This window comes from Lissotriton helveticus, chromosome 8 (assembly GCF_964261635.1).
Source record: "Lissotriton helveticus chromosome 8, aLisHel1.1, whole genome shotgun sequence".
Lineage (NCBI taxonomy): Eukaryota > Metazoa > Chordata > Amphibia > Caudata > Salamandridae > Lissotriton > Lissotriton helveticus.
In genome coordinates this window covers 254,955,935-254,974,853 of record NC_136069.1, presented here as the reverse complement: position 1 = coordinate 254,974,853, position 18,919 = coordinate 254,955,935, and the positions used below count along the sequence as shown (strand labels likewise).

The 18,919-nt window shown below is 44.4% G+C and overlaps 1 pseudogene across 1 annotated transcript; it reads left to right on the top strand.

Moving 5' to 3' along the window:
• Positions 1-4,766: 4,766 nt before the first annotated feature.
• LOC144771590 (matrix metalloproteinase-18-like) lies at positions 4,767-18,615 on the top strand (annotated as a pseudogene). The gene is made up of 10 exons (XR_013599373.1): positions 4,767-4,938; positions 6,964-7,205; positions 7,304-7,452; positions 7,564-7,689; positions 12,750-12,911; positions 13,123-13,279; positions 13,560-13,693; positions 15,336-15,495; positions 17,019-17,122; positions 18,295-18,615. The product of XR_013599373.1 is annotated as a matrix metalloproteinase-18-like (transcript).
• Positions 18,616-18,919: the final 304 nt, after the last annotated feature.

Below are 18,919 nucleotides of genomic sequence, written 5' to 3'. Positions count from 1 at the left end.
AGCAGACCCCTCGCCAGCACACTTCCCAGCAGTACTTTGGCAGATTGGTGCCCCAGATTACAGGACCTCGTGGTCGCTAGCCTAGCCCCCAGGACCAAGACGGCTTACGAAGGGGCGTTTCTGTCTTATTGTTCTTTCTTGGGGCCACAGTGGGAAGTGCTTTGGGCGAAGGAGGATGGGTTTGCAGCCTATTTAGAATGGATGCACAAAGAGGGGCGCTCAGTGGCAGCGGCGACCAGACATAGGGCAGCAGTGTCATTCTTCGCTCAAGCTAGGGGCTTCAGGGATCCCACTAATACCTTTATGATACGCAAGGCTTTAAGGGGATGGCGCCGTATTCAGGGACACCAGAAGGATAAGAGGAAGCCCATGGGGTTGGCCCGGCTAACAGCCTTACTGGGCACGCTGGAGGTTGTTTGTAACTCGGAGTGGGAAGTGCTTCTTTTTAAGGCGGCATTCTCCCTGGCATTTTATGGGGCGCTGAGAATTAGTGAACTTGTGGCAGGATCCAAGTCTGACATATTAGGTGGCTTGCAGAAGGCTGGGGTGACGATAAGGGGTGACACCATGTGGGTGATTATCCAGAAATCAAAGACCGATCAAGAAGCTAGGGGTCACACCATAGTTCTGCAACGGGCACCCGCCAACCCGTGCTGCCCGGTGAGGCACGTAGAAGCACTCATGGGACGGATGGTCGGTTCAGCAGGCAGGGCGTTGCTCTGTCACGCCGACGGGAGCCCCTTGACCAGGTATCAATTCAGGAGAGTGTTCGAAATAGGGGTTACAAAAGCAGGTCTTGATCCTAGAGATTTTGGATCTCATTCCTTCAGGATTGGGGCAGCAACTGAGGCGGTGGCGGGGGGCCTCCCGGTGGAAAGAGTGAAGACAATTGGAAGGTGGTCATCAGACTGCTATAAACGTTATGTTCGGATTGACATGCTATGATTACTTGTCACTCACGCTTGGTCTCTTTCCGCTCTCTTACAGTTTCTCAGACCTGTTACGCAGGGGAGGAATTTGTCGTCGGGCACCGCCAAGATTCATCGGCACGGAGCGGCGAACAGGAAACAACAAAGAACAATGTCTGGATTGTCGGTCATTCATATGTGAAGCGAGCGGAATGTGTATTCCTGTCAGGTGATAAGAAAGAAAGGGCGGCACAACTAGGGTTGAATATCACGTTCTTTGGCAGAGGTGGGTTGTGTCTTCACGAGTTTAGGGGTTTCTTCCAAGGGCTGTTAGCACGCCAGCGGTCTCCACCGTCAGTGGTGATACTTCACCTTGGGGAGAACGACTTGGCAACACTGGGCAGGCGCATCTTGATTGAAGAGATTATCTCAACAGCGGGTTGGATAGCTAGGACCTGCCCCGGGTGCACGCTAGTATGGTCACAACTCATACCTCGACTTCAGTGGCGGGGGGGTCATTCGGTCAGGGCGTTGAATCACTCGGTAAAGAGGATCAACACACGGTTGGATAGGTTGTTTCGAACCCCCGTGTTACAGTCAATACCTCATGGGTGCATCTGGGGTCACAAGTATTACTTGAAGGACGGGGTTCATTTGACAGAAGAGGGTAATGTCCTATGGTCTGACAATATCTGGGCTTGGCTAGAGGGCTGGGATAGGAGGAGTGTGTCCTTAGGCAGGGGATAGAGGGGGAGGCCAGATCGTCGGTTAACAATACTGGCCTGTGGCGGTAAGGTCATTATCGGTGAGCACATATTTGAGGTCTGAGGGGGCGGGCATCATCCTATGGAGGTTCCCGCCCGGGGGGAGGGGCCTGCGGGCCACTCCCAGTACTCCAGGGGCAAGGTAATATGCAAAGGAGCGCGGGTAGGAGTAGTTCACGCTTTCCTTAGGCTGGTAGCCACCCCGCGCGCGTGGACTCATGACGCCACCGGCGCAGAGTAAGGGCCCTCCTTTAGTGGGTAAATGGAGTTTGGGGCGTAGACCGGGCAATTCCCGGGGTAACACTGCGCATGCGCACTTCTAGGGGGAAGGCGCAGCTTGTAGGACCTGACACCGGTAGTGACCCTGCCATATGGCCAGAAATGTACAAAAATCAAGGTAGGATGTTTAGTTTAAGCTAGGAACAACTTGTATTAGAGTTTTGTTAAGGTCAGGCTCTCAAACTTGTTGATAACAATTGTATAACTGAATGTCCTGCTGATTTTTGTATTCATTGTTGATTATGCAATTAAAACCTTTTTTAATTTCATACTTTAATAAATACGGCCGGGCGACTAGCGCCCGCCTTCCAAAAAGTAAAACACGTCTCGTGTCCACGTTCCTGGGTGTTGGGTGCCGGATTGGGGGGGAGGCGGCAGCTAGTCGCTGACCATGTGAAAAGGGGGGGCCCTCGGCCCCCCCGCACGCATGGCGGCGCGGCGACCGCCTCACCTCCTCTCCCCCTCGGTCCTTCGACGGTGGGGGCGTGCCCTGGGGCGCGGCCCACCGCCGATTGGCCGGCGCCCCTCCTGACCCGGATTCAATGGACTGGTTCCGGGTCGGGGGGGGCGGGCGATAGGAGGGGCCACCCGGCCCCTCGGGAATAAGAGGTGGGGAGCGCCCAGGAGACCCCCTTGTCCCTGGACGCTCCCTCGCTGAACGCTGTGCCCCGCGTTCGGGGCTTCTTTGTTTCCCACCCACCATCCCTTGGTACAAAGTTTAAGCAGCATTAGGTCCGGTTTAATGGTAAGTTTCAAAGGTATGGACCGCGGTAGAGAGTAGGCTGTTGTTGTATTTTGTGATCTGTTGTTAGGACTTTTTCCCCTTTGTAGAAAAGTGATGTGTGAAGTGAACTGTATTTGAAGATATGTGTCTTTAGGCCTTTTTTCCCTTTGTAGCTATACGTTGATATTGTAATTTTGAGTAACATGAGTGAACCAAACTGTAATGTTATGCCATGTGTCGTTAGGCCTTTTTCCCCTTTTAGCTATGCGTGGATACTGTTATTTATTAGCCAGTGTAGTTGTCCTTTAGAATTTCTCCATAGGTCGTCGTATTTATTAGGTATGGGACATGCGGTAAGGTCATTATCGGTGAGCACATATTTGAGGTCTGAGGGGGCGGGCATCATCCTATGGAGGTTCTCGCCCGGGGGGAGGGGCCTGCGGGCCACTCCCAGTACTCCAGGGGCAAGGTAATATGCAAAGGAGCGCGGGTAGGAGTAGTTCACGCTTTCCTTAGGCTGGTAGCCACCCCGCGCGCGTGGACTCATGACGCCACCGGCGCAGAGTAAGGGCCCTCCTTTAGTGGGTAAATGGAGTTTGGGGCGTAGACCGGGCAATTCCCGGGGTAACACTGCGCATGCGCACTTCTAGGGGGAAGGCGCAGCTTGTAGGACCTGACACCGGTAGTGACCCTGCCATATGGCCAGAAATGTACAAAAATCAAGGTAGGATGTTTAGTTTAAGCTAGGAACAACTTGTATTAGAGTTTTGTTAAGGTCAGGCTCTCAAACTTGTTGATAACAATTGTATAACTGAATGTCCTGCTGATTTTTGTATTCATTGTTGATTATGCAATTAAAACCTTTTTTAATTTCATACTTTAATAAATACGGCCGGGCGACTAGCGCCCGCCTTCCAAAAAGTAAAACACGTCTCGTGTCCACGTTCCTGGGTGTTGGGTGCCGGATTGGGGGGGAGGCGGCAGCTAGTCGCTGACCATGTCAAGGAATACTCCTAAAACTGATGTGAATTCGATTACCACAAAGTTCGAAATCTATTCCAAGAGTAAAAGGAAACCTATAGTTGTAGATTTCTGGTGTTTCAAAGGGTTATATGTCGTTACCACGAATTCCGTTGCAACGCATGCCTTTTCCACGCATGCGTTACCACGGAATTCGTTTTCCCCTCATCTTCTTTGCCACGTCGTTCTTACGTCATAAAGAGGAAGCGGAAGTTTATTCCGCTTCCTCTCTTATGACACTGTTTTTTTCGGCACGGCGGGATCGTTTTTTTATGGGGGGGGAGACCCCCCCCCAACCCCCCTATTTAATCCTTCGTTTTTTTTTTTCGTGGTAAATACGATCGTTGAAGGCATACGCGTTGGAAAGACGTTTACGTGGTAAGTGCCTCGTTGTAAACGTTACGCGTAGTAGTGCCTTCGTTGTTAATGATGTTTCCCGTTTCAAAGCTGGGCTTTGAGGACCCGGACACGAGGGAAGATTCACTTCCTAACAGTCACTACATACAATTTGGTTACTAAACAACACCTAATAACTAGGTAGATTATTCTGTGTCGCGTACATGTAATGGATCATCACTCTGGCGAGTTTAATGAGTGACATTGGTGCCCTAATGAAAATAACATCTAACTATACAATTGGTTATATCTATGTTTTAATGAAAATATAAGTGAAAGCTTGACCAAGGGCGGTGCTTGGACAACAGGACAGTGGCCTTCTTTCAGACTTCTAGCCTATATTTTTCTTCATAACTGATATGGCAGTCATTATCTTAAAGCCATTCCCATATTCATTATTGCTGGACCAGAAATATGACAAATAGCGCGTTCCAAAGTGCGATTTGCAAAATACTTTTTTTTAACAGAATTCATAGTTTAAAAAAATGTCCCCTTTACTTTTAAAACCTCTTCCTGGCTACTAGTATTTTTACAGGATGGATTGCTACATTGAGGGATTTACCAAACAGACTGATGATGTAGCACCCTGGATGCGTTTTGACTTGCATCTGGTGGAAGTGACTCATGCAGGTGACCGGGGGCCGCTCGCAGGACTGTATAAAAGGGGGCAGCGAGATGGAGAGGCAGAGAACCCACAGAGAGACCTTTCACTGAGCAGAGGGAGGGCCAGGAGAAGAGAAGAATGAAGTCCTTGTCGCTGCTGCTGCTCCTGGGTGTGCTGCACACATATGCCTTCCCTGCAGTGCCTGTAACCGAAGACCGGGATGAGAGTCAACAGCTGGCAGAGGTGAGTCCAGGACAGACTTCAGTCCATGAACTGAGTCCAGCAGAATCCCAGTCTGCATAAAGGAAGAGTTAAAATACCATAATAGTATGTTTTGGTTCTGCGGTAAATCTTGTAGTTATTTTCAAATTATCGACTCTTGAAAACAAAATCTTGCAAGAAATGCTAAATTCTGTTCTGCGCGTTATAACATTTTTCGGCTGAAACTTGAATCCCTTAATCTTGGAAGTTGTTCAGTTAATAAAATATGGATGAATTGATATTTTAATATATCAACTTTAAAGGTGAAATAAACGTTGATTTGGATCCTTTTTAGGGTGATACAGCGATATATAAAGTGCAGTATAATACAATTCTACTATTAGCAAAGAGCGTAATAATACTGTGAAAACGAGAAAAATAAAAACTGCAGGTTTTCAACTGGTCTGCGTGCCCGATTAGCAAGCAATGAAGTGGCACGAGAAGTTAATGAGAACTAGGAAACTTTGGCCCTGGGGTATATAAAAATGTCATAGCAGTAGGCTGAGAGGCGGCTCCCTGCTGACTGCACTCATATTACAAGGAAGAGCAGAACATGTCTGTCGGCGAATGAAAGGAAGCAGGCATTACTTCATTACGGAAGGCAGAAAACATTTTCAGGCACTAATCATACATACCAAATATATCTATTTTTTAAATCCTATGTTTACAGCACATCATGTGCTGAGATGACCTACATATACGAATCCTGTCCAATAGCATGGTAGAAGGAACGCCAATGTCACCAATGTCTCAAGCGCAAACAGTGGGCTACCAAACGTCATTAGAACTTTGCGAAAAGTAAACTATGGGAACCCAGATTATCACTAGAGAGATATATAAAGGCCACTCTCCTCTATTTTGAAAGCCCGTGGGGAAATCTGTTTAGGTCATTGTACTACAGAACCCAAAGCAGCAAAATACTATTAGATTTAAATAGTCACAGAAATGTGCCATTAGAATGTAATAAGAGATGCACTAGCCCGCAGAACCCAGGAGATATGTACCAATGGCTTTAGTATACAGTAACTTAACTGCAGATTCCAAAAGAAATACACAATTACACTTCTGTTAAGTGACTACCTAGGGTGGTCCTGCCATATGGGACAAGCAGAAACATCCTAGGAGGCTTAGGAACAATTGAGCGTGTTTAGGATTGGGAGATTTGAGGATTCTCCAGACCCATCTATAACCCTGAGGAAGGAACATACGGTTTTATTAGACGCATTTGTACAGTTTACTGCTGCAAAGAAGTAATGGCATTTTATACTGTAGTAGCTCCATTTTTTTCTTCAGAGCAAGCTGTAAGGTAGTGGTTTTTGAGCATTTTTATTTCTAAAATTGTTTTGTAAAATGTGTTATTGGCTCCCCCATAACCCCAGAGACAGTCACTAGCCTCGGTCACTGTATGCCGGGCTCGCTCACTGCGGTCACTGTAGTAATAGGCAATTATGTGAGTGTTTTCCACTGCTGAATGTAGCATCCCAGTCCAGCATTGGTGGTAAAATCTTAAACATCGCTCTTAACTGTGACCACTGTTCAGGAACTGGTCTGCTTCTGTCTGTACTTAAATGAAAGACCCACAAACAGTGACTTTCTAAGTTGGAAGGAGACCCTTGCCTCAGGCAGGCATTGTTCTGTGGTGATGAACTGCAGAAGTCAATATGGCTGCCTAGTCTGATAATGCACTGTGCACAAGTGTCGCAAGCGGAGTATTTAAGCTCAGTTCTGCATCCCAGATAAGGCCAAGGTTCTGTTTCACAACATACAATCTCAGCCCACTGTCCCTCAAACATTTTTCCACCAGACCTAGGCCATCTGACACTGCAGAACAACTCTCCAAGGGAAGACTAGAAAGCCATCTTTTATATTAGACTCAAAACAGTCATTCAACTCTAATGGGGTCATGACCTCTCATTGACAGGAACACTTGTGGCAATTGAGAGGTTTCTAAGATTCCTTTATTTTTGGCAAACTAACTTACTGACTTGTTATTTGTATTAATTTCAGGAATATTTAAAGAAATTCTACAACCTCAATGAAGATGGAACACCTATTACGCGAAAAAAGCACAGCCCGTTCTCTGAAAAACTTCAAGAAATGCAGGCGTTTTTTGGACTAGAAGTGACTGGGAAGCTGGATTCCAACACACTGGAAATGATGCACAAGCCCCGCTGTGGAGTTGCTGATGCGGCCGAATACAGCCATTTTGGCGGTCGCCCTACATGGAGAACAACATCTTTGACATACAGGTAACATGATAGAAAACGTTTTAGATGACAGTATATACTATTGTTCCCAATGCACACAAGCACCACTAATATTTATGTTTGTAATTTTTTGTAAAAAGAATTTTGAACTACACCCCTGACATGCATGAGGCTGACGTAGATACAGCAATCCGGAGAGCCTTCAAAGTCTGGAGCGATGTGACCCCACTGACCTTTAGCCGGATCTACGAGGGGACGGCTGATATCCAGATCTCCTTTGGAGCAGGAGGTAAGGATGAATCAATGTGCTGCAATCATCCTTGGGAGATCTCCCTTGTTTTTCATTATTCCTTAGCTTCTATTCCTGCAGAGTTTGCTAATTTGCCATTTACTCTTTTAGTGCATGGTGATTTCTACCCATTTGATGGACCTCATGGAACTCTGGCCCACGCCTTTGCACCTGGGAATTCAATTGGTGGCGATGCGCACTTTGATGAAGACGAAACCTGGACCGCAGGGTCAGCCGGTAGGTGTTCACCGACATGAAACCATTCTCTGAATCTTATTCAAGTGTCATTGAATGAGTGATACTTATGTGAGGGTCGTCATGAGTACAAATACAAAGGGGAAATCAACCCATGAGGAAAAGGTCAATTTGAGTCAATGCCTCCTGGAGGAAATCATTAAGTGCTTTGCCAATTACAAAAGAATTGACCTTGCTACCCACGTGCAGTTCACAGAGAAATGAAAGACACATATCTTTAAATGATACTAACTCACTCCACATTATAGGATCCTATACATACCCTGCATCACTTGTAACAATCATAAACCATGAACACGGGATCTAGCCTGGTGTCCCTTGCTGCCTTGATCTCCATCGAGGTCAAATACATATATATGCATACAGTCAAACTTTCTTCATAGTGCCATCTGTGTTCTGACATTTACATTCTCTTTTGCATATTTGTTATTGCACTGATTTCATATAAATATTTCATACAAGTTTAATTCAATTTAATAATCTAAAGCAATTTGATCAGAAGAACAGACAGTCTACCCTAAACAAAGCATTAAAATAATGTATATAGAAATATTACTACTGGATAGATAAGGAATTAGTTGTGAATGAGTCTGCTTTATCAGAATTTCATTGAACTAAGGTATGTGAACCTGATATGGTATCACCATGAATGGTGGGTGTGTGATGTGTCTGAAGAAGCGATTAGTGGATTAGAGTTTCGAACAAATACAATATTTGGTTTATTTTTTTACTTTTTACACATAAAACATTTTATTTCTGAATGTTCCTACATAAGAGGACGGACTACGTAGTTATCTGTAGAAAGAGATGTATTTTGCGAGCTTTATTGCTTTATTTAAAAAAAACTGATGACATCTTAAAGGTTAAAATGTCTTGATTAGAATTATTTGACTATAGAATATTTTATTTAATACAGTAGTTACTGTCACTGCTCACAGCGTGGGATCCCACATCCCCATTGTCCTATTTTCAAAGTCAAATTTATAACATTAGCTCACACAGTCTAAAAATTCGCAGGAAACAACATATAAGTTTTACGAAAAATTATTTTGCACCTTCCTTGGGAAAGATACGAAAATTTCTTCAGCTTAGAAACAGTTTAATAAAGCGAGGGCATTATACACAGTTGTACCTTCATATACATATATTCTAATATGCACCTTTTAGGGCTAAATTGACATATACATTTAAAAATCATAATGCTGGATTAGATTCTCACTATATCTTTCAGGCGTAAATGTTTTCAATTATTACTTTAAATTGTCAGTCAAAAATGAAATTCTCCCTAAATTCCATAGTATGATCCCTCACATTCAGTTATTTGTTCCCCTGTTAATTTTAGAATTCATACACAATGCTAATTAATATATCCAAACGAACGACACAAGAACTCAGGTGTTCAGGAAGTAACTTCAATGTCCTTAGAGCTAGTCTGCATAATACATTGACAGGTTCAGAAAGTTCAGAGCTTGCCAATTAGTCCTGTTCACAATAGGGAGACACACACCATTCCAAAAAAAGCTGCTCTGTAGTAACTGTTAAAGTGGCATCATTTGGACATCACTATTGTAGAAGGAGAGGCACTAGGCTCTACTTTTGTTCATCTTGATAAACCCAGAGTTGACAGGCTCTAATGGTAATGTAGACCATAGTAGGGTCAGGTACAGTCTGGTATACCTTAGAAACATTGGTAGGTGTTAGAAACGGGACCTCTGGCTGGCCAAGGCTTGCGCCAAGGTCAGTCAGAGACCACCACTTCCAAGGTCAGGGCAAGGGAGTCACACACCAAGATAACCCCCGCTCACCCTCTAGGTAACGTGGCGCGAGCAGCAAGGCTAATCTCAGAGGCGATGTGTAAAGCGTTTGCGCGCGCACCCCAGCGACAACAACCAAAGGCCCACCACAAAGGAAACTCCACACAAGGTTATATCAAAAATAGCCTTTGTATTATAATAATAAAAACACATTAGATAACACACACACTTTACAATGTGCCAACAGGCACGGGCAAGATTTACAAGGGATTATGTACAGGACAGGGCCACCTGGACCACTGTCAGGGGTATGCACTTGTTAGAAATAATACTTGTAGGTATAACACTTTAGCACATCAACATACAATGACTGTAACACAGAAATAGTGAATATAGCATACAACCAGTAACTACTGGTTGAGGGAAAATACCTCCTACACCACCCTAAACACTGTAGGGAAATCACGCAGGGAACTAGGACCTTATCATCAGGACCTATGGAAGGAAAACCTATCACCTAAGCAAGTCACATTTAGCAAAGGGAAGGAAACCTAAAATAATCACCTAGGCAAGTAACATTTAGCAAAGGCAATCAAACATCAACATTCCTCTAAGCAGGTCACTTTTAGCAAAGGGAAATAAAAGCACAAGGCATTACCTAAGCAGGTCACTTTTAGCAAAGGTAATGACACAAACAATCCTCTAAGCAGGTCACTTTTAGCAAAGGGGATAAACACATAAAGAATTACCTAAGCAGGTCACTTTTAGCAAAGGTAATAACAACCAAGAATTGCACATGAAACATTAATACACATTCAGAGGTGCAAGTTAGAACTTTTGCGCAAGAATCACATAGCAAAGAAATCACAATGCGCAGGGTGCATGTAGCACAACACTCAAAATGTCCCTCAGGCCAACTGGCCTCGAAAGGGGCGGAATGCCCTGAGTCTCAGTGTCAGGGAGGTCTGCGCAGGCAGCACAGACACAAAGCCTAAACGTGGCAACTGTCCACTAAGTGCTGGACAGTTGTAACGTTGGAGCCAGGAGGGCCCAAGAACAAGGTGGGGAAGGAGCCTCTCAGGGGCTCGCCAAGCAAATCTGCAATTTAGAGCTTCAGCGCTCTAAACAAGGAACATGCCCCCAGCGAGTCTCTCAGGACTCTAAATGAACAAATATGCCCTTAAGAGCTCAGCGCTCTGAAATAAGGGAAATGCCCCCTCGAGCCTCGGGGCTCGTAACATAGAAGTAGGGCGGGAGCCTCTCGGGCTCTAAATAAACAAATGGCCCCCAGGAGCCTCGGGGCTCCAAGCACCAAAAATGCGGCCACGTGGGAGTCCCTCACGGGGGACTCAGGAATCAATAATGCCCCCGGAGCCTCTTGGCTCCAACAAAGAAATGCCACACACGTTGGAGCGGCCCTCTGCCAATCGGGGCCGCTCGGGAAACAAGGAGGAATGGACAATGCCCCACGAGCCTCTGGGCTCGATCACACCGAGGACCTCGCTTGGTCCGCAAACGGAAGGGGAGGGGCGGCACCGACAGCGTGCCCCGACGCCCTCCTCCCTTCCTTCACTCACCGGCTGTCTGCTGGCGGGACGGCTCCTCTTCCTCGGGAGCCTCGTGGACACGGGAGCAGGCTTCCTTGGTCTCCTGCCTGGCCTCGTCGCACCGTCCTTCTGCCTGACTTCCGCCGGGGCCGCCAATGGCAGCGCGGCCCTGGGGGTCAGGAGGCGGGACTTCCGGGTCGCTCTAGGCAGCGGCCCGGCAACAGCTTTCAGGGCTCCCGGGCTGCGGCGGTGAACACGGGGCAATGCCGGGTGGGCACCGGCTTGAAATAAAATCCGCACAACGGGGCAATGCCGGGTGGCACCGGCCTTCAAATTAAAAATAAAGCGAGGTGGGCACTCGCTCGCTCCAAAAATCGGCAAATCGGCGCCAATGCCGAGTAGGCACCGGCAATATCGACAAAGCGCTCCCAGGCGCTCTGGGAGCACAGGATCAGCGCGCTCAGCGCTAGAAAGACAAGCAAAGCGCTATTGAGCGCTGGGGCACCAGGAAAGCGCTCCTAGCGCTATAAATCCAATAAAAGCACTCCCAGGCACAGCAAAAGCTCCAGCAGGGACTGGAGGCAGGCAGAGGGGCAGGGCAGGGCCAGAGCCAGCACACTGGGTCTCCAGGCAGGGAGACAGTCCAAGTGGCGGTCCTCCTGGCCCCAGCAGCAGCAGCCCCCTCTGGCAAGGATCCACAAGTAGAACCATTTCTGTGGGGACACAGCCCCATTTTTATACCATGAATTCCTTTGTTAGGAGGTGCAGGGTGGGGGGAAACCAGTTGCAGCTGGCTTGGGAGTACCCTTGATGGCCCAACCACCCCTTTCATTCACTGGGGAGGCTAGGGTCATTAGACAAACCACAGGGGGGCGGAGCCAGCATTGTGTGGGGAAAACCCAGCCCATCCAGGACCCAGATCTACTCCTCCCACACATCACTCATGCTGATCTCACACTCACCACCGGGCAGACCCATCCAGACTTCCTGGAGCCTGGCATGCCAGCCAGCTCCAGCCAATCACGCTCCAGTATCCTCACTGCACACATACATCAATGTCCAGAAGTAGCACTTCCCTTCTAGACACATACAAGCCGCACATACCATTGCGCAGCATTCATTCCCACGAGTTCATACATACTAAACTCGAGCCTGCACTCCCCACACATCAGGAACTACCAGGGCACACACATTCCCCATGCATTCCTATGGGAGGGCAGGCCAGCCATACTACACGCACGCACTTTCACTCTGGGACACAGGGAAAAAGTGCGCCAAGACCCAAAAATCACTACACAGGGTCACAAACAAAAGCAAAAAGATTAGGGGTGAACCTGCCCTAAGGCCCAAGTCTAACAGTAGGCTTCAGATATTCTGATAGGGTTTAGTAGTCCTTGGTAGCACTGGCAGTATACAATATCCTTAAGGCTCTGGTAGTTCAGGTTATACTTGGCAGATCTCAGTGTGCCGATATAGACTCGAAAAGGACACCAGGTAAAGCCGCATAGACCCACAAATCCCCTGATGGTTACATACTACTTGTCTGACTCATTGGTTTTTCAGATCACAACTTTTTCTTAGCTTACAATCGGTTATTAGTTTAAAGTGCTTTTGGTTTATTGCTTCACTAGCTATTGTTTCATTGCATTCTGAAATGAATAAACAATGAACAATGTCCTACTAGCGAACTGTATATGACATGAGAGTATATTCATCATATTTGTCTTGCTTTGTTCCACAGGATACAACTTGTTCCTGGTGGCTGCCCATGAGTTTGGCCATTCATTAGGCTTGTCTCATTCTGGTGACCGCAGTGCTCTGATGTATCCGACCTACTCCTATACTGATCCAGCCCGATTCCAACTCCCCCAGGATGATGTCGATGGCATTCAAGCCCTGTATGGTAAGTTAACTTCGCATGCTATGTTAATTTTCCTTCTACAATATAAAAATATGAATTTTAAGGCAGGGCCAATATGTTCTTTAAACTATTACGTTCTAGCAAGTGATGTATGAATGTGAGATTTTAAAGAAGGTGACTTTTACGTGCATGAGTTCATATTGCATAATATTTCACATTGGTTTTGAAAGACTTTTTGTTTTCATTTCATTAGGAGCATCTCCAAACCCAGTTCCCACAGCACCAGAAGCAACCACACCAACTACCACCACAACTACCTCGACTCCCATCAATCCATCCATCTGTGACCCAACTCTTGTTTTTGATGCCATCACCACATTACGTGGAGAAATCATCTTTTTCAAGGACAGGTAAAGTAATGAAAAACATTTCTAATTTGGACTTTATTGAGTAGGGCTGGAGAGGCTAATTCAGGTCCAAAAATAATTGTCACTCACTCAAGACGTGCAGACAACTTTAGAGTTGCACCAATAGCTTCGAAACATTTGCAGTGATTTCTAGTGTTACTTTCCTTAATGTATATACGTTTTTGTCTATTTGCCGACATACCCTAAATAATGTTGATTGGTTTACAGGGTTGACAATTTTGATATGCAAATTCACTGATGTGCTTTTATTTTTCCAAAACAGCTTCTTGTGGCGCAGAGTTCCAACCGTAACAGAGGTTTACAATTATCCAATCTCAACATTTTGGCCATCTTTGCCATCTGGTATCCAGGCCGCCTATGAAAATCCAGAGACGGATCAGATTTTCCTCTTCAAAGGTATTTACATTCCATAATCATTTCCACCATATTCTTGTTACCATGTTGAATCTTGGCCTGGAAAGCACCCAGTGGTTGTAATGGATGAAGATAATCAATAATCTAAACTCTACTTGATTCAAGATAAAAAAAATGTCCGTGTCCTTCATGCATTAACCCCTTGATTGCTCATGCTGTAGTGAAGGTCACATTCCACTTATCTTTCCCCAAAACCCATAGTTTGCACAGATCACTAGTGTTCATTGAAGGTCCTTTGGCGCCATATGAGATTACATTTTCAGATGCAATCAACCTACATTAAATAATTTAAGTGGTCATTGTTTTTCTCTGTTGGAAAATCTGATGCAATTGCCTTCCTTTGCCTATTTTGGACATTCCAGGCCTCGGTCATCCAACGACTTCTGGGTCATTGTTGGGTTGGCGTTGTTGCAGTGTTGTTGCTTATCCTGAACCAAGCACAGGGGACAATTCCAATGTTATCTGAATTTGATAATTTTGAGAATGACATAATTTCGACTGAAGTGAAACCCCGCTCTTTCTATAGCATTTAATGGATGAGAATTCTTCTATGACGTTAAAAGAAGGGGCAATCAATAATCCATTTCTCGTCATCATAAAAAGGAGAGATAGCCTCTATAACTGGAGAAGAGAAGCAATGCAAACGCACCATAGCAGTAACATTATTGTTGCCTGAAATGATCACCATTCATGAACTACAGGTTAGGGTGCACGCTAGACGTTTACTCTCCACTGGGGTGTAGGACCCTTAGTGCAACAGTCCACAATAGCTTTGACACACCTAGAACCCCCAGAAGTTCATATGCTATGCTTCAATAAATCTGACCCTACCTGACTTCCTTAGAGCTATTGAAGCTTTTAAATGGCCCATGCCATTACCCAGAAACTTGGGCCTTGGTTAGACAACTGTATTTATCTACATTAGCCCTTTGGGTTATTTTCTCACTTGTGTTACCCTCTCTCACCTGTGTCTCAGGTCTGACTGCGCATCCCACCCCTGGAAATATACCACGGGTCTCCACAGTCTTCGGTGTGGACCGTGCACAGACATGATACCAAGCGCCTTGAAGTGTGTTTTGCGACATGTTAGAGCTGTGCTTAGTAATGAATTGATCAATTTGAGTATGCGACATTCATAAGTAATGTAATTTGCCTTTTAATATTAAACATTAACTAGGGGTCGAATCAGGAACTTGTAATACGAAAGTCCACGGATTTACATTAAGTCCCTGTACTATGGGTGGATAATCACTCTATATTTTATTCGCTTAACATAAAAAACAAATTCTTCTCATTTGCTCCTTGATCCGTACACAGTGGACCTGCAGAGCCTTTAAAAATGATGCTCCTAGAAATAAATGTTTGAAACTGTCGGTTGAATGTGATTGCCACCTACATGTCAGTGGAATGTAATTTCAGTGAAAAGTGTTGTATATATAGGAACAAGTGCACTAAGCAGTGTCTGAAAATTTAATTTATCGACTGAAAGCAGACCGAGAAGGGTTTTAACGACCTACTTCCATGTAGATGACTTTGTTTTCAAGGTTAATCGGGACGTCATAAAGAATGCTAATAATGAATTAGGAAAAGGCGTGCTAACATCCTTTATTGTTTATTCCTTAAGGATCGAAATACTGGGCTCTTCAGGGATTTGACATTCTGCCCAATTACCCTAAAAACATCTACAAACTTGGTTTCCCAAGGACCGTGAAGCACATCAATGCAGCTGTGTACCTTCAAAGCACACAGAAAACATACTTCTTTGTTGGAGAGGAGTACTGGAGGTAAGGATGTGAGATTGTGATGTTCTGATGACGTCATTCGGTACTTTCAGTAAATGTCAGAGGTGCCCCTGGCGATTATGATGAAAACTTACCAACTGCATGTATTTATATTTACATTGAAACATTTAACATCACAACAAATATGTTGCAGTGTTAGCAAGGCAGGACCCAGCAAGACAGCTGTTGGTGGCTTTATAAACCAAGAGGTGGATGGGATAGAGTTTATGAGTTGGGAGTGAAACAAAGCTATAGAAACATAAACAACATTAATGTTGAGGAAGGTGCTGCTGGGTGGGAGGATGAGCTGGGCGTGTGTATGGCTCATCACGCTGGGTCCACCAGGACAATGTAGGAAGGTCTTGAATTAGAATGTCCTGTACAAAGACAGTGGTACCAAGGTGGAGTTGCGTGGCAAAGCATTTTGCAGATGAAGGGAAGTAGTTGCTAATATTGTTGAGAATGTGGGGAAGTGCTAAGTCTTCAAATGCTTTGAAACGGGGTATTGATTTTTTATAGCACCATGCCTAATAGGGCAATTTGTGATTTTGGCTTAAATATTAGGGGCGAAGATGGCAAAAGAGAATAATATTTATGTGTTTTCAGCAAGTAATCTAAATGAATGAAATACAATTTAGCCAAGACTGATGGTTAGAGAGAGAAGAGGAAAGGACCAATACCTGAGCAATGGGGAACAATACAAGGAAGAGAGTGCATTGGCCAGATGATGGTTCCTCCAGAGTAACACACCCCAGGCTGATGCTCAACCCAAGGGAAACTGCTTTGTGCTGGTTAACATTTTCTACTACTCTCACTTCATGAAGTCTTAGTAAATAGGCTTACAGATGAACTAAGCCCCCTCGGTGGGGTGGAGGAGTAATGGGCTCCTTGTTCTTGTTAGGCATGGCCTTGTCCCAACAAGCAACAGTTGTCCATATTATAGCTGTAATTTAACATCCTAGTTCCACACCAGATTCCCTACTGCCCTTCCTTCCATTGACAAAGATGTGGTACCTGTTACCAGCACTGTGCACTGTGGCAAGCTTATTGGAGTCCCTAAAGGCATTTTCAAAGGTACTTGAGGTCACTCGGTCTTGCGCCATCAAGTTCAGCCGCACTACAGAGGTTATCTAATATTGCGCACCACATTGAAGAGCAGAAGGCGCAGAAGCCTTACTTTAGGGCAGTGCAGTAGTTCCACAATATGGCTCCTGCAGTTTAGAACATTCATGCATTTTTATCAGCTCTTAACTTGCTAGTGGAGAGAAAGCTCAGTGTTGCTTTTAGAAGCTGACACCCACAATAAGTAACAGTAAATCTTTAATGGAAGTTCCAGCTGATAAATAATGGATCATTATTCTTAGGGGTGGTGAACTTAAATATAAAAAAGATGAAACATAATTATGACGATGCTCATGATGATGATGATGGTAATAGTAATGGTAATAATACTGTGAAACATAATGATGTGTATGGGTTTCACCAAACTGAAGATCCTAATTCCTTGTAAACTATTTGCTCCATAGCTATGATGAAGCCAGAAAGACCATGGACAAAGAATCTCCACGACGGATAGAAGATGAGTTTCCAGGGATTGGCAAGAAAGTTAATGCTGTTTTCGAAGATAATGGTAAGGAGTTCCCTTAGTTAAAGCTTTGGACTGGTAGAGCTTGTGACTGAAATATCATAAGTGTTGCTATATTTTATAATTCAGCTATGTGAGGACGGGGTTAAAAAGAAACTCCTAGGTTGATTAAAACACACCCAAGAAAAGAAACATGTTTGATTGCTGATTAAACAATGTGTGCCCAATAACAGAGTACTAAACTAGAAGAAATTAACACCTTTTGCCTTTCTTAACTTAAGTTATTCCCTCTTCACTGCACCAAAACCCCAAGTCATTATTACCATCTGAGCAGAGCACAGGCACAATCTACTGTTTCCAAACATACTTACTGATGTTTCTGAACTCCCTTAATCTTCAAGACAGGGTATAGTAAGGCAGCCAGCTTCTCGAGCTAGACTCTGCCACCTGAGTCAGTAATGTTCTCTCAGCTATGAATGAAGTCTGCAGTGCCAAAGAGTTGACCTCCTAACCAGAGTGTCCTATTCAACCACATGAGCAGTCCCTGGAGTAACACACAGCACCAAAGTACTTTCCACATAGGAGGACACACAAAACTCATGCATTTTCTCTACATCAGTACAATGTCATCTTTAAGCACAACAGTTGTATTACTATGTTTACTACTCACCAAGCTGCAGTGACACAAACAGGACAAGAATTCAACTCTGGTCCTCACACACAACATCAAACCACTACTCGCACAGGCCACATAACAGATACATGTTCTTCCACCCAAGCACTGCCACCAAGAAGCATGCCACCAATGTCCTTGGGTGCTTGTGAGAGCCATGTTTCAAAATGTAAATGTAACAAATACAATGCAAAACAATGTTGTCTTGTGATGGCTACTGTTGTGTCTACTTATTTAGCCAGAACTAAAAAGCAAACAACAGCCCTGCAATATAACGTAGAATGAAAAAGCAAGACCAAGAAACATTTTCTTGGCATAACAAAAGGGTCCCTGCTGTTTTACACTATTTAGTAAAGTATTTATCAATGATCGGTTTAATTTTGATTGTTAAAATATGTTAATATTGTCAATAGAATGGCAGTTTGGAAAAGTTGAAGATAACCGCAGCAAAATAATGATGTTTCTTCTTGACCGACCGATAATAAAGTAAATCATTTTCACAAACATTACACATGCACTGATAGTCTTTCTGTTTTATTTGCAGGACTTTTGTATTTCTTCAGTGGACATAAGCAGTTTGAGTTCAACATGAAGTCTAAGAAGGTCACCCGAACACTGAAGAACACCAGCTGGTTAGGATGCTAAGATATCTTCAGAAAAAGTTCACTAATGGAAGGAGAAGGTCTTTTAAAATGTGAATAAAAAGACTGCTGTAGGAGTACTTTCGAAGCAGTACTGGTTCAAGTTTTAAGAAAGTTAGAATTCAATGCTGAAAATTAGGTTTATTTTTCACTGCAGGACACAATTCTTGTTGAGCGTATGTTTCTAAACTAATTTATTATATTTAATAGTCATTTAACTTATTTATGTATTTGTTAAGAAACAATAAATTATTTTGTGAGAACATATCTTTACTACATATGTGTTATGATATTTGTGATTTTAAACAATAGTTTTATTCACTATGAACAAATGAACAAAAATAATTACAAATCTCAAAAGTGGTTGAAAAAGTGAATGCTAGTCTGTGAGTGTTCTGTGAGTTGTGTGTGACTTCTAGTTTGAGGGATCTAAGAGTGCGTTTGGTAGTTTGTGATTACTAGTCAATGACACGTGTGAGACTGCTGATGGGAGTGTGAGACTGCTACTCTGTGAGGACTGTATCAGTA